The 15081-nt window shown below is 44.7% G+C and overlaps 1 long non-coding RNA gene across 5 annotated transcripts; it reads right to left on the bottom strand.

The window, feature by feature from the left end:
* Nucleotides 1-4131: 4131 nt before the first annotated feature.
* Nucleotides 4132-9392, bottom strand: LOC311161288. Of its 5 annotated transcripts, none has more exons than XR_014616633.1 (6): nt 9375-9392; nt 7646-7839; nt 7431-7556; nt 7143-7250; nt 6347-6387; nt 4132-4280 (listed from the first exon to the last, which is right to left on the bottom strand). It is a non-coding gene; the product is annotated as an uncharacterized lncRNA (long non-coding RNA). The 5 variants fall into 5 exon arrangements; XR_014616634.1 differs by having other exon boundaries at nt 9279-9390; XR_014616635.1 differs by lacking the exon at nt 9375-9392 and adding an exon at nt 9225-9343.
* Between the last annotated feature and the right edge of the window lie 5689 nt (nt 9393-15081).

Here is a 15081-nt window from a genome sequence, read left to right as displayed (position 1 = left end):
TACACATTCACAAAACACAACTGCAGCTGTCTTAATTTATAGCAAAGTTCACAAACCTGGTGAGGTATTTTTGCTCAAATCCTACCCAAACTCGTATCTGCAAGCCCACACAAGACACTGAATCAGGATGTTACAGACAATAATCATTTTCACCTATGAGAATTAACTACTGCAACCTGTATTTTCATCTGCCCTTCTGGAAAAGGAAAGGAAAGACAACTTGGTGGAAATATTAAATATGTTGCACTCTAATATCCCCAAGTACTTTTATCTAATTTGGGATTTAAACCAGCACAAGAATTATCAGAGCTGTTCTGTAGAGACTCACTTTAAGTCATCCCAAATCAACAGCTGAATCACAAGCTAAACACCACTGTACCATACTCAAAGCCAGGTCGAGTTTATCCTATGATGGAATTTTTAAATTCAAAAAAATCCTACTACAGCAGGATTTTATTTTTTGCCATTGAAGATAGTAACACTAAGACAAGAAGTGCTGTGTTCATTTGAAAAATAGGTCATGTCAAAAACTGCTTTGAAATTATTATTTAAACAAAGCGTACCAACACTGATGAAATTCTTCTGCTGAAATGTTTTCTGATGTCTGTACCAAGGTTGACCAACCAAGAAGGAGCATATCACAGAATAATGAGGTTGGAAGAGACCTCTAAGAGCATCGAGTCCAACCTATGCCCTAACACCTCAAAAGAAATTTGTGTAGAGAACCAGGAAGAGCCAGGATGAGATTTAACAGATATTCCAAGAATTTGGAGATCAAGAACAAGAATACACACTAACTTCAGAAAATAGCCTAACAATTACTACATTAGTTAGATCTAAAATATCTAAGCCCAATATGTTTTTAGGAAAGCATATGCAGTTTGTCACTTAGTCTGACTGAAGCCAAAGAACCAATGTAACTGAGTTCAACAGCAACATACATTCATACAAGAGACCCTGATTTTTCACTGTCTCTGCTTACTGCATACACACTTACCAAAGTATTTTTGCTACTATAGACAGATGTTTACACACTATTGTAACCACATAAAAAAGACTACTCAACACAGTGCCTGCAGTCATCTCACTTCAGACCATATCCTCTCTTAAAGCCAGAGAAAGGTGTTTGTGATAAATCCTAAAACACCTCCACATGCACACACTGTTACCTAGTACAGACAAAGCTATTCAAATCAGAAATTGTATTAAGTCCCCCCCATGAAGGTGACTTAATTTTAAGGGTTCCCATATCTTAAATGCCATGGATCAGGACTGTGACTACTACAATAAGAGTAAAAAAGAAAAATGGAAAACAGAAATGGAAGATGAAATCATTCTGGATCCTATGTTTTATGAAACATTTCAAAATTCTATAAAATAGCCAAGTTCTCAGAGGGCCAAGGCTCTGAGTAACCTGATCCAAACCTGAAGTCAGCCCTGCTTGGAGCAGGGTGGATGAGATGACCTTCAGAGGTTCCTTTCAAGCCATGTTAGTTTTAGGTTTCATGAAATAAACTGGAGAGTGAGGCTGTGTGTGTACACACACACACAAAAGCACTTGCTCTCTTTATGTCTAGATAGCCTGGGCAGTCTCTGATACAGCTCCTCTGAACACTGCAAACAGCATGATTACACACAGCACTGAGTAGAGCAGACTGATTTTGGCATCTTAAATACAAGGTAGCTTTACATTTATGCACAAGAACTACAGAAAGAAGTATTGCTTTATGACCTGAGGTGCTGAACATGTAACTTCTCACACTTATCAGCTCTACCTGATCTCAGAACCATCCAGTTTATCTGTTGAATCCTCAGAATTGTGAAACCACAATCCTCACTGCCAGGGCTCTGAGTGCTGTAGTGGTGAGGAATCTCTGGAATTATAAATGAAATTAATTGTTTCTGCTGAGACAGGGGAAAAGAGAGGAAGCAGGCTTGTGCTGGCACAGGACACTCAAACCACAAACAGTGCTCAGGTTCACCATTCCTCTCTGACCCACATTTCATTTACACATCTCAAACTGAAACTCCACTTCTCCAACCTCTGGAATTCTTCCTTTGAAGCATTCTCCTTCCTGCTATCCACTGATCAGTATTCTCAGCAGTGACTCATGAGAACATGCTTAATACAACACACAGCTGAAACTTGTTTGGGGTGTCTTGATTTAGAAGCCCAAAACAGGGCACAGGACATGAAAGCCTCTTGCAAAAGTAGTAACAAGCATCATCATCACTCTGATGATAGTATTTCATACTATTAAATCAGACAAATGATCACAGCATATAAAAGTCGTATTTCATATTTCAATTTTACCACAAGATAAAACCCATGATGATCTACTAAGCCTGAAGAATTCAGAATAAAACCAGGTTCCTGCCTGCCTGTTACATTCTTAAATAATGTGCCTTGATGCAGCATTCCTCTTGACTGACTGATCAAGCTTCACAGGCTTACAAGCATTCAGAGTAAGAATATAGCAGAGAATTAAACAGCAATATGAAATAGTAAGAAAACAGGGCATTGAAACACTGGTTTGAAGTACCCTATTCCAGTATCTCCCCTCAGTTCTACTCCCCTCTCCAGCAGGTCTGTGGTGATCTGCAAAACTATGAACAAGAAAAATCATTCTACCAGTAATTTACATAGTGAGTGCAATTCAACAAATTAGGTACTGGCAGGATTATTCTACTTGCATAATAATAATAGAAACATTTACCATCGTTAAATAATAGAAACATTTGCAATGTGCATTTCAAAAGGCACAAGAATGAGGCTGAACTGGCTGAGAATATGCAGTTGTGGAATCTTCTGATCTTGAAGCCTGTGGAGGAAAATGTAACAGAAGGCTGAGTCCTCTTCCCTTCTCACTGTAATGACACCAACAGCTGAAAATCTGAGAGCACTGGAGGACACTTCACTGAGCACAAGTGTCACCAGTCACACTTCTTCCACAAGCCAAACAGTTATTTACATGAGTCATTGTTTGGTCAAAGAAAAATGTGAAAGGTACAGAGCAAAGAGAGAACACAAATACAGAAGAAGTGGCATTTTCATTTTGAGAAAGTCTCAAAAAACTGCCTTCTCAACTTCTCAACTTTTTATTTTTTTAAAGCTATCTGAACAACATTTAGAGTAAAATCTATTGTTCATAAAGCAACAATGAATTCAGATACTTCAAAAGCATCAAGATAATATTTAGGAGCAACAGTAGTTTCTTACAGCCAGTGAAGTAGCTCATTTAAAAAACTGAATGCAGAGTATAATGATCTAATTAGGGGAATTTCTCCCCACAGAGAGGCTGTTCTAGTGTAAGCTGGTGGGAAAGCCCAGCTGGCTTGAATACTGTAAGATCAAGACCTGAAAGCTTATGCAAGTGTGTGGTTAAAGAAAAAAAAGTTAAAATCAGAACGCGGGAAGTTTCTGTGCTTCTGACAACCATACACTGAATACCCTGAATGCTGTACCGACCTCAGCTTCTTGGTTCAAAACCTTTCCAGGATTACTCACACTTGGTAACTACAAAACATTCAGAACCGCCAACACCGTTCTGCAGAACTTCAGTTACTGAAAGTACTCCACTTATTTCATCTCTGTTACAGAAGAAAATAATTAAGATTCATCACTTATCAGCTCATGTATCAGCTTCTGTACTATCAAAAGCAAAGCAAGACATCAAATGATTCAATAACAGAAGATTTTAGATAAGCACCAGAGTAGCTGATCTCAATTACTCATTTTTTCAAAGGCACCAGTGCAATCTACAGTCCAGCATTTTTACCCATCATTTTCCAGGGCATCAATCACCTGCACAAATGCCTTCCAATATATGAGACGTCCCTAAAGAGAAGCATTCCAAGAAACACATTCAGATGGAAGCACTCTTTATGCTGCAACTGACACTAGAATATTGTTTCTATCTTAACTCTTCTGAATTTTAAATAAAATGTAAGGAACTCAGTCATTAAGATAACCTACAAAAAGTTATTAAATTCTGACTAAGTTTAGCAATACCATGAGCACTTTAGCTTGTCCTCTTTTGCTGCCCCTCAGAGAACTCTGCACACTCTTCCAGGGAAATAATCCACTCCACACACTTAAACATTGACATAACACAATAAAACTTTAGGTAATTGAGTTTAATGTGCTGTTCAACACAACATGGAATTTCACACAACTTACAGTAATTCTTTACAGTTCACAATATCTCATAGCAAAATCAAAGTGGAGTAAAAATTGCCCCTGTATTGTTTTATGCTTTATTTTCTTCTTGCTGCTCACCCTGAAAAGCAACACAGTAATTACAATTACAATATGACATTCAAATACCTAAACATGAAATAAGTTTATATTGTTTCACTATGTCTAGGGAAGTGCACTCCCTTAATACAATCTTCTAACCAGGAAATAAGAGGAAACATCACAATAAGTGCATTTGTGCTTTTCTATGTGCCATGCCCATAAAGAGACCAACATCTTATGTTTTATGATGTATAAGCAGAGGTTTCACTACAGTGAAATACAGACCAACATTCAGCATTATAATAAATTATTTGTCTGACACTAACCACTCAATTGTCTGTAAGGAAAAGCTGTGTTACAGTCCCTTTGAAGTCACATTAGTGAAACAACCACAGACTGTGGTTTGACAGGGGTGGGGGGTGGTTGCTTTTGGTTTTTTCTTTTTTTTTTTTTTTTCCTTTCTTTAATTAAAAACAAACTATGAACACTAAAGATCAAAAGCAGTACATGCAGAATCTTTTAGGCCAATTAAAAATTGCAACTAGTCAAAACAAGGCATTGAAGATTGATTTGTTTGGAGAGAACAGGAAGTTGTCAGACCAAGCAGGTTATATTTATCAGGCTTTTTTTTTTTTTCCCTTTTTTCTCTTAAATTTAACTTATACTTTCCTGTTTCCTAAGAAACTCCTCAGCTGTTCACCTTTGTCATGGTAAGTCTATAGCATTAACAGCATGCTTGACCTTCCCTAGAGATTGTTTATTTGCTTTCCAAGGGAACTGCACTTCACAACTGCCTGGTCTGGACAGTAATAACATGGCTTTTCAGAGAATACATTAGTCAAGATGAAGAGAACTTCTGCAACACAGAGTCTTGCAAAGTCCCACAGCTAGGAGGAGAGCTGTGTAGCAAAAATGATTACAAAAGGTGCAGCCAGTGGCAAATTAGGAGAGACAGGGACAGGCTGAAACCTCCCACAAAGTTGGGGCATCCCAACTCAACATTTGTTACTGACTGACACCAACTCGTCCTACTGCACACTTCAGCCATCCTCTCTGAACTGCTGTGACACTTCTGAGTATCCATTTTGCATTTGTATTCTGTTTCAATTCTACTGAATTGAAGAAAAAAAAGACACAGTCCATAATCAAATCGCAAGAAAGTCAGTTCATAGAATCACAGAATGGTTTGAGTTGAAAGGGACCTTAAAGATCATCTTGTTCCAACCCCCTGGCTCGGGCAATCCTATCATGAGAATTTGTCTTTTTTACACAGTAAAGGAGTTTTTAAATCCTTATCATTCAACTACTGCAATAGTAAAAGAATCAAATTCCCCAAAGCTTCCTCAAAAAATCCTGTTCAACTACTTTGGTTTGTAATTTCAATGCTAGAGCAAATAACATAAATTTTTAAAAATATTGTTTATTATCTGCTTTGACAACTTTGTAATTGTAACATGTACATCAGAAAAAGAATTTTAAATAAGCTTGGTTAAATTCCAAATGTTAAAGTTAGAAGCTAGTAACAGAAGAAGCAGTGGAGAAGTACTGGAAACCTTACTGGATGTGGGCTGGTAACCCTTCCAATTGGCTTTGCCCTGGTAATGCCCCTTTAAATCAGAATTTCTGTACATTCTTTCCTTCCTGTTTTATCAACCTGCCAACTCCTCATAATAGCCACAACTCAAAAAACCATTCCATTTCACCTGGCAAAAATCTACTTGACTCCCCCACTGCTTCTCCATCAACTTAATCCTCTACAACTGCTGAAAGCCAATGTCATCAGGCTCCAAAACCAAGCCAGAAACCAAACATTAAGCCACCAATGAAGCTGAATTTAAGTGTTCTTCCTCCATTGTCTTTGATGTCTACAGTCCCTTAATAGCTAGTGTTTAGCCAACCTAAAATTAGACTCAAGAGTAAAAAGCCTAGAATACAACAGCTGCTTTATGATTATTAATTCTGAATGTGCCAATAAAGCACCTACAATAAGACCTTGTTCTTTTCTTGACCCTCACAAGTACAGAATGAAAAGACATATTTGGTAAAGCCCAAAACAACAACAGGAAAGCATGACAGCCAAGTGCCTGGAAAGCAGGAAATACCTGCCTGCATTGCCTCCCTTCAATAGGAAGTGCAGTACCACACCTCTGAAAACAAGAAAGAACTATATATTATCATAAACATTCTTCCTTTCTGAAAAAAAATTATTATTTCCTGTCTGCCCAGATTTTTAAAAACATTGAGTTAGCAATTGAGTTTGGTCTTAATATGCAAGTTCAGCTACCAACAGGACTTTGGGCAGCTGACTTGAGCCCTGTGTGTACATCCCACAGCCACTAAGAACCTCAGTGACATCAGCACTCCACCTCACTGCTCTCCTGTGAGCCAAAGACAAACCCAGCAGTGTACCCACTGATGTGGGGTTCAGACACTGAAACACAAACTATTTTCCTCATAGTGAGGTTATACAACTTCTCCTGGTAGGAAATATTCCCTGGAATAACACAGCATGCCCGAGGATGTCTGTCTCATCAAACTCCTCTTATTTTTGACTCTCCTCATTCTTAGGCAGCTGTTGTTCCTTAGCCTTGTACAATTGACACTGTGTACATGCTTGATCATTTCTCCAGCATTTTATGTATTTGGTGGGGATAAACCTTCCCACTGATATCATGAGACTGTTCCAAAGCCTCACTGCCTTACCTTTTAGGGCAACAAAGTTGTTTTCATACCAAACAATTTTTCACAATATTTCTCACATCTCGCAAGGCTGAAGTAAGCAACGAATTAAACACAAACCCTCTGTCTTGCCTGTATCAAATCAGTCCAAGGGATTCAGTTAGTGCTCCACTCTAACCTAAAATTATAGTGCCAGAGAAAAATGTTATTTTGAAGAATGTACCTGAATTTTTCAGCTTCATCAGCACTGTTATTTATTTACTCCTGACCTAGCTTCCAAGGATTCTTCTCTGCCATAGAATTGCTTTCCGAACCCCAACTCGTTCACCTACTAAAATCAAAAGAACAAAATATATTCAGCATCTTCAATTTAACTAAAATTAGCTGCATATTTTCCTTTTTATATATAACTTTTATCTCATTATTTTTAAATGTCAGCTACAGTCCTTCAAGTCGTACCAAGAAAAATATTTTATCTACCCTTCCCAAGTAAGGAGAGGACAGTACTAACGTTCCATCTGCTGCTATTAAAGGAGTGCTGGCTGACAATGCTCTTTCTTCCTTCCCAGTGATCCTTCTCACACCCTCAGAGAGGGGACAGAGCAGAGCTCTGGACAACAGGTTGTAGCTGTCATAACTAGAAAGAAAAGACACAATTGATATCAACACTCACAATTATTTACTTGCTATTAGCAAACAGAGGAATACCGAAATCTACTCACATACCCAGTAAAAACCCTGCGACTTCTGCGTCGGTTCTGAAGTCCAGCTTTTTCTTAAGTGTCAGCCACCGGTCAATGTGATTTCCCACATAAATCCTTGTTTTCCCCCTTCTTCTATCAAGACTCTTCTTTCTCTTTTCCAGAAAAGACAACACTGGGGGTCTTCCACACCTCCTTGCTGGCAGGGACAAGCTGAGCCTGAAAATAAAGGAGAGGCTTTATTGAGAGGCAGCTCAGAACATCAGGCGGTACCTCAGCGTCCCGAGCCAGCACAGCGAGGACTGATGGCCGAACACCTCTGGCTCCTCGCAAGTCAAGCACCCGCTGCAACCCCGCACCGACGGCTCCCGACCCGCGCCCACCCGCTCGGCTCTTCCCCCCTCGGCGTCTCTCCGCGGCAAACGGCTGAGAACCGGGCCGCCTCCAGGCGGAACACGGCGAAGGACTGCGGGACAGCCCCTCACACCGCTCCTGAGGGGAGGAGAGGGCCATTCCCGCTCCACGCCGCTCCTGAGGGGAGGAGAGGGACATTCCCGCCTCACACCGCCCCTGAAGGGAGAAGCCATTCCCGCCCCACGCCGCTCCTGAGGGGAGGAGAGGGCCATTCCTGCCTCACACCGCTCCTGAGGGGAGGAGAGGGCCATTCCTGCCTCACACCGCTCCTGAGGGGAGGAGAGGGCCATTCCCGCCTCACACCGCTCCTGAGGAGAACAGCCATTCCCGCCTCACACAGCTCCTGAGGGGAGGAGAGGGCCATTCCCGCCCCACGCCGCTCATGAGGGGAAGAGCCATTCCCGCCCCACGCCGCTCCTGAGGGGAGGAGAGGGCCATTCCCGCCCCACGCCGCTCCTGAGGGGAGGAGAGGGCCATACCCGCCCCACGCCGCTCCTGAGGGGAGGAGAGGGCCATTCCCGCCCCACGCCGCTCCTGAGGGGAGGAGAGGGCCATTCCCGCCCCACGCCGCTCCTGAGGGGAGGAGAGGGCCATTCCCGCCCCACGCCGCTCCTGAGGGGAGGAGCCATTCCTGCCTCACACCGCTCCTGAGGGGAGGAGAGGGCCATTCCCGCCCCACGCCGCTCATGAGAGGAGGAGAGGGCCATTCCCGCCCCACGCCGCTCCTGAGGGGAGGAGCCATACCCGCCTCACATCGCCTCTAACGAGAAGAGCCATTCCCGCCCCACACCGCCCCAAATTGAAGCAGCCATTCCCGCCTCACGCCGCTCCTGAGGGGAGGGGACATTCCCGCCTCACGCCGCCCCTAAAAGGAGGAGCCATTCCCGCCTCACACCGCCCCTGAGGGGAGGGGACGTTCCCTCCTCACACCGCCCCTGAGGGGAGGGGACGTTCCCTCCTCACACCGCCCCTGAGGGGAGGGGACGTTCCCGCCTCACACCGCCCCTGAGGGGAGGGGGCGGCCATTCTCGCCCTGCGCCGCGCCTAAGGGGAGGGACCATTCCCGCCTCACACCGCTCGTGGGACAGACACGGACACAAACACGGACAGAGACGCAGACATTCCCGCCTCATGCCACCCCTGAGGGGATACCAGCCCCTCTCGCCGCTCCGCAGGGCGGACAAGCGCACCTCACACCGCCCGAGAGGGGCCAAGCCCTCACAGCAGCCCTGCGGGGTACATACACCCTTTCCCCGCCGCCATTTCCCCCCACGCCCATCTCCCGCTGCCCCCGGCGGGGTGGTCGGTCTGTCGGTCGGGGTCGGTCTGTCCGTCCCTACCACCGGCAGCGATCGGGGTAAACAAGGGACATGTGACCGGCGGCGCGGGCTGATGGCGCCAGCATGACGTGAGGGGCCCGCCCTGCTTTTAAAGAAAAAGTCAAAAAAAAAAGGGTTTAAGTGTCAAACCAGGGCAATGGCTCGAAACCTGTCCTGAGGGAGCAGGCAGTGGCGCTTAGCCACTGTTCTCAGTCCTTCGCTGAAGCTCAGAGGAAGAAATAATTCAGCATGGTTTTAAAAATATTTGTTTAATAATAAACTTCAATTACGTATGCACAATAAAACATCTACTGTTTTCCCAAGCAGCAATTTGCAGGATGAATATCCAAAATACTGTGTGGTTATCTTACCTTCTGAAAGGCCAGATTCAAAGACAAAACTAGAATTTTGCTCTGAAGAACAAAAGATGTTTGAAATGCGACCTACCTGTGAAAATGCTAAATCAGCGACACCAAAAGAAAGAAAATACAGTGAGAATTTGCAATCCCTGTTGTCACAGGGTGTTCCAAGAGTGACATACACGAAACCTGCCTTCCACCAGGTCCTTGGCACTGCCACACACTCCTGCTGACACAGCCTGTGTTTTAAAATAAATAATGAAAAACTCAGACCAAATTAGCCAGGAATATTTGGATAATTTTATCTAAACAAGAGGGACAATCACATCTGCCAATTTTAAGGAAAGTTAACACAAGACCTGCACTCTGACTGCACCTTGAGCAGCCTAATCCAAGTAATACCAAAGCAGAATTCCTCATGTTTATTGTTCACTGCTGAGGTTGGATGATTCATCACATTTAAAATCTTTCACATGAGCTTCCTAACTTCCTTCTTTTACCTGTTAGCATCATATCTGAAAGAATTAATAATTTTTATCTGTAAAAGAAACTGAATTATGCTGTGTGGTACTTAACATGCAATAAAACAGGCAGGAAACATGAAGTAAAAAAAAAAAAAACAAACAGTCAAATCAAGAAGCTGAAGCATTTTTACTACAGAAAAATGGCATCTCTAACAATATATTTGTTTCATGTTTCCTATTTTACTTTCTCCCCCTCACCATCTGCCTCTGTTCTGCTTTTTTCTTTTAAAAAGCATCCACCTCATTTAGCTTCACTCACCCCATCACAGGATTCAGCCTGGATTAAAACAAAATCCCCAGTGCCAAAGCCAAAAAAGCACTACCTCTTCATAAAAGACTTATTCCATAAAAGAGTTATTCCAGAAATAACTCCTCATTTTCTCACAGTAGCTGTAGATCTTTAAGAGAAGCAGTCCATCTCGATTCAGTGCTTTGCCACACACCCTCTAGGCAAAGGAACTCAAGCTTTTTGGCCCCTGCTAACTCTGGATGGTACCTGTACCTTCAGTGCTGCCCTTTTTGCCAAATTTTTGCCCTGCTCTTTTGGTAGCCAGCACCGATTCCCACAAGAGTGAGATCCTGTAGTGTGGAGAAAGAAGGCGAATTACAGAACATGCAGTTTTTGAGCCAGAGCTACTCCTGCCATCATGGGAGCACCTCAGCAATGGCCAGGGAGATTTGCTGTTCTGTGGAGCAGAGTCCCACTGCTTTGCTTAGGACGCCCTGCATGGAAATAAAACCATTCTGCGGAGACAGTCCTCAGAAGGAAATAGAGAGAACTAGAGAATGTCCATTTTTGAAGTGCATGCCATGCAGAGGTCAGGAGAGCCTGGCAGTGCCAGAGCCTGCTCTGTGCTGCATGCAGAGGAAGCAAGGGATAGTGAGGAGAAGATGAAATGCAAAAGGTACTGTGAAAAATGCCAATCACTTGTTTTTAAAATTTTAAAAGTTTAATAGTAATAAAATGGTTATAAAAATAGTAATATAATTTGAGTAATAATAATTTGGACAATTTGAAGTAGGACAGTATGAGACAATAGAAGCAAAGAGTTACGGACGTAATCGTTCCAATTTTAGTACATGTGCAGCATAAGCCCGAAAAAGGACCCACATTAACAGAGGATTAACCCTTAAAAACAATAATCTGTTGCATATTCATACATCTCATACATGATGCATAAATTCCATTCAAACACAGGATTCTGTCTGGTCAGTGTCAACTTCTTCCTCATAATCCTAACGGCGTTGTTCTGCCCGAACGCGGTAGGAAGAAGTTCATTTCTCCTGATAATGGGGCAATAAATTCTCTTTCTCTGAAATATTTAGGTGTCCTGTGACTGCTATCTCTGTGAGAGTCCTTTCTTTTAGGAAAAAAAGTTTTTTGCTCTCCTACATAGCATAGTTTCTATTTTAACATTTTGTTATAACCTAAAACTATATATAACAGCATTATTTTCTAACACAACACATATCATATCCATTTTAATATTTGTGAAAATCATAAAATACGCGTTTTTCACAGTACTAACCTGTGGCAGCACCACAATCTGAGTCTGGAGGCAAGTCCCTGCAGGGCAAATGCTCTCATTTGTGAGTCAGTTCTCTGCAGCAGCCATAGTGAATTTGTTACCGCAGGGAAAACTTCTGGGCCCAGCTGGGGTACGGCCCTGAGCCTCTGGGTCTCTTGGGGAGAACATGTTCTGTGCAGTGCAGAGAGGAGCTGAGCCAGGTCAGACACCCTCCCAAGGCACTGGCACCTCAGTGCCCGTCCTTGTGGCACGGGAGCAGCAGGAAGGAGTAAGGGACCCCTTGTTATCCTGGCTGTGTCTCTGGGAGTCCTGGGAGCTGCTGGGGTGCCAGAAGGGCCTCACAGAATCAACTGGAAAAACCTCTGAGATCATCGCATCCAACCTGTGACCAAACACCACCCTGTCAACCAGACCACGTCCAGCTGTTTCTTGAACACCGCCAGGCATGGTGACTCCACCCTGAGCAGCCCATTCTGATGTTTAATTACCCTTTTCATTAAGAAAATCTTCCTGACATGCAACCTAAACCTCCCCTGCTGCCACTCCAGGTCGTCTCCTCTCCCCTGACCCTCACCTGTCATGGAGAGCATGGTCTCTATGTCCCTATGACCCCTAAGCTTCCTCTTCCAGGCTTGCAGGGCGGGATGAGAGGGAGAAAAAAATATGGAACGCTTCACGAATTTGCGTGTCATCCTTGCGCAGGGGCCATGCTAATCTTCTCTGTATCGTTCCAATTTTAGTATATGTGCTGCCGAAGCGAGCACGAATTACAACCCTTACCCGGCGGTATTTGTACCCCTAGGATTCGAGATCCGCAAGGTCAGGGTGACCCTGGTGGGACAAACCGGCCCTGCTGGTGGGAGCAGGAGCAGCCGTGCGCAGCACCCCGACTGTACCGAGGGTCTGGTGGACAGGAGACAGCGGATGGGGGCGAACAGACCCCCAAATCCGGCCTAACCGGGGTTATGCAAATAGCCCTGCTGTATGCAAATACGCGCAAAGCACTCTGGGGCGGGGCGGTACCGGGGCTCCTCACGCGGCCGTTTGTATCAATAACCCCCGGCGGGTTTCGCGGTCACGTTCGGCTGTGCGCAGCTAGGAATGTGACACTTTCTGCGGTGGCACATCGGTGGTTTGGACCTAAATTAGTTAATATTGCTTACCTGAGGCGAGAGCGGGTGGCTGAAGCCATTCTTGTTTCGCAGAATCACAGAATCGTTCGGGCTGGAAGGTCCGCCTGGAGATCAAAGGCCCCGGCCAAGGCAGGGTCACCCGGAGCAGGTGACACCGGAACGCGTCCAGGTGGGTTTGAGTATCTGCAGAGAGGGAGACCACCGCTCCCTGGGCAGCCGTTCCGCTGCTCCGCCACCCTCAGTGTGAAGAGTTTCTTCCTCCTGCTGAGGCGAAACTTTTGTTTAAGTTATAACCATTACTCCTGCTGTGTTTGGAGTGTATCTCCGGAGCGGGCCGCTGCAGGGGCGGGCAGGGAACGCGTCTGTACACGAACGGGGCGGGGCATTACTCCTTCTAATGAGGGGCAGGAGAGAGTTATGGTATAAGCAGCAGAGTGGCGCAGCGGAAGCGTGCTGGGCCCATAACCCAGAGGTCGATGGATCGAAACCATCCTCTGCTAGCATGGCTCTTTTTGTTTTTCCTGCCTCTGACGGCACAGCGCCCGTCCTCTCCTCTCTGCTGGTTGTGTATGGGTGTGGGGGACAGGGCCGTGGCTGGTGCGAGGACCGAGGTTTTTGCTGAAATCCTGGCGACGTGCTGATGCGAGTAAAGGATGGACAGAGCGCTGGGATGCCTGCAGCATTTTTTTAGTGCCATTTGAAGGTCTCGTGGAGTCACAGGATGGTTTGAGTTGGAAGGGACCCTTAAAAGCCATTTAGTCCCACCCCTGCCATGATTAGGGATACACAAGCTGCTCAGAGCCCCGTCCAACCTGGCTTTGAATGTTTCCAAGTATGGGGCATCTGCCACCTCTCTGAGCACCCTGTGCCACTGCCTCAGCACTCTTGGGGTGCAAAGTTTCTTTTTTATCTGTCATAAGAAAACTCCCTTATAAACTAAAAGGTCACAAGACCCTCCAGGAGCCTTCTGTGCTCCAGGTTGAGCAGCTCCAGCTCTGTCAGCCTTTCCTCATAGAAGAAGTGCTCCTCTGAACATCTTCATGCCTTCATCTGGACCTGCTCCAGGAGATCCTTGTCTTTAATTAGGAATCAAAAGCTCCTTGCACACATTTGTAGTTTTTCCCTGCCTTGCCGGATTAAATGAAACATTGTGGCAATGGCAAACATAGGAAGCAGACTCTCAGTGCAAAACGCAGGAAAGCAAAATAAAAACAGAAATGTGAAAATTTAGAAGTCAATGCACGTGGTATTGAAAGTCTGTATTTGGCCTCTGGATTACATGATCTGAGGAAAAAGGCTCCATGGATTTAATGGCACAGTGCTGCTCTGTGGGAGTTGTTTTCAGGGCTGTAGAATGTGGTAAATAAATATGGAATTCTTACATGGAATGACTACGTGTGGAATACATGGAAGAAAAACAAGGCAGGAATCTTGTTCATAGATCCATGGAAATCCTGGAATTGACTTTCCCGGAGTTTGGCTCAGTAGGCGCGGCTCGGGACACCATATTGTGTGGTTCCATGGTGTAATGGTTAGCACTCTGGACTCTGAATCCAGCGATCCGAGTTCAAATCTCGGTGGAACCTGAAAGTTTTTGCCACAAAGACACTTATTTCCTGCTCAGAACCATGGAAAGAGACTTTAGGGCGTGTTTCGTGGGCTGTTAGAATGGCATAAACATTCCATGCCTCGTGGAATACATATCTAAAGTGTAAGAGTAACCAATCAGAGTGTTTTCTTGTTTTCCCCCCTCATATCTATTATTTATTGCAGCCAGGTTAGTGCTTTCTGACTTATCTGAAATTTTCTGAATAATCTCAGACATGTCACAGCATATTGTTCATTTTCTTTCTGTGCTTTGAATCGCCTGTGTGGAAACACAGTTCTAAATTCTGCATCAGCACAGCTGGTGGCAGCTGCTGAGCTCTGTAGGGATGAGCTTCTGGGGTGTCTTTGACAGCAGATGTTCCCCAGTGTTCATGTTTGCTTTCTGCCCTCATTACACCAGGGGTGACCTTATTGTGGTGCCCAAAGGGGTTCCTGGAGAGCTGGAGAGGGACTTGGGACAAGGGGGATGGCTTCACTCTGCCAGAGGGAGGATTAGATGGGAAACTGGGAAGGAATTGTTCCCTAGAGGGTGGCACGGCCCTGGCACAGGGTGCCCAGAGAAACTCGATGCTCCA

Source organism: Fringilla coelebs, assembly GCF_963513975.1.
Source record: "Fringilla coelebs genome assembly, chromosome: 19".
Taxonomy (NCBI): Eukaryota; Metazoa; Chordata; class Aves; order Passeriformes; family Fringillidae; genus Fringilla; species Fringilla coelebs.
Note: the sequence above shows the minus strand (reverse complement) of the source record. Positions and strands in the feature narration are given on the sequence as shown.